The following is a 1,394-nucleotide window of genomic DNA, read 5'->3' on the forward strand; positions in this document are numbered from 1 at the left end:
TGGAGATTGAATTCTTAGTTCTGTCTGAACATTGTTTTTCTGTATTGGTCCTTGTGACCATGATTCAGGCTTGCAGCCTGTTTCTGGTGTACTCTCCCATAAGGTATGGTGTAAATTCCCTGATGGAGGTGAATCCCAGGACTACTCTTAGAAGTAGAGTCAGGATTCCTAGGGGCTTTTGCCTTTCTCCAGGATGGCCTGGAGAAGGGCTTGTCTATCATATTTACCTGGCAGAGGGGTCTTAGCCATGATCACTAAGGTGGCTCTCCCAGGGCAAAGCTGGTTCATTGCACCCGAGCCCGTTGACCTCTGTGATTTCCCCACATGTGGAAAACTCGACTGCACAATTTATGGTAGTTGGGTACTGCGTGCGCGTTTTCCCCTGAAAACTACACAAACATCTGGCGGATGTGCCAGATGTGCAATCTTTTTGTCAGAATCAGGCTTGTGTTTAAATCGGCTGTTCCATCTTGGAGACTTAACTTTGTTCTTAAAGTTTCACTACAGGCTCTTTTTGAGCCTATGCATTCCATAGATATTAAGTTATTATCTTGGAAGGTTTTGTTTCTTACTGCTATTTCTTCTGCTTGGAGGGTTTCTGAACTCTCAGCATTGCAGTGTGATTCTCCTTATCTCATATTTCATGCAGATAAGGCAGTTCTCCGTACCAAGTTTGGTTTTCTTCCTATGGTTGTTTGGGACAGAAATATTAATCAGGAAATTGTTGTTCCCTCTCTCTGTCCTAATCCTCCTAATTATAAGGAACATTTGTTGCACAACTTAGATGTTGTGTGGGCTTTTAAGATTCTATCTGCCGGCTTTGACCGATTTTCGTCAGTCTTCTGCATTGTTTGTTTGCTTTTCTGGTATACGTAAACGTAAAGGCCAGAAAGCTACTGCCACTTCTCTTTCCCTCTGGTTAATAAGTGTTATCGTATGGCCTATGAGACTGCTGGACAGCAGCTTCCTGAGAGAATTACAGCTCATTCCACTAGCTTGGTGCCTTCTTCTTGGGCCTTCAAGAATAAAGCCTCTGTAGAACAGATGTATAAGGCTGCGACTTCGTCTTCATTGTACACTTTTTCTAAATTCTATAAATTTTATACTTTTGCCTCGGCTGAGGCTTCTTTTGGGAGAGAAGTTTTTGCAGGTGGTGCCTTCTGTTTAGGTTACCTGTCTTGCCTTCCCTAATCATCTGTGTCCTCTAGCATGGGTATGATTCCCAACAGTAATTGATGATTCCGTGGACTCATCGTGTAAAGAAAGAAATACATGAATCAGGTAAGCATACATTTCATTTTTGTTGTAGCATAAGGGACAGTATTTAAAAATAACCGTATCTGTTTTCTATTTTTATAAAAGCATTATTTTCCTATCTACCAACAGAGCTGTGC

At 41.8% G+C, this 1,394-nt stretch overlaps 1 non-coding gene across 1 annotated transcript; it reads left to right on the plus strand.

Moving 5' to 3' along the window:
* The first annotated feature begins 219 nt into the window (after positions 1–219).
* LOC128665288 (U1 spliceosomal RNA) lies at positions 220–385 on the plus strand. Its single transcript, XR_008403059.1, has one exon. It is a non-coding gene; the product is annotated as a U1 spliceosomal RNA (small nuclear RNA).
* Positions 386–1,394: the final 1,009 nt, after the last annotated feature.

Source organism: Bombina bombina, chromosome 6, assembly GCF_027579735.1.
Source record: "Bombina bombina isolate aBomBom1 chromosome 6, aBomBom1.pri, whole genome shotgun sequence".
NCBI classification, from domain to species: Eukaryota; Metazoa; Chordata; class Amphibia; order Anura; family Bombinatoridae; genus Bombina; species Bombina bombina.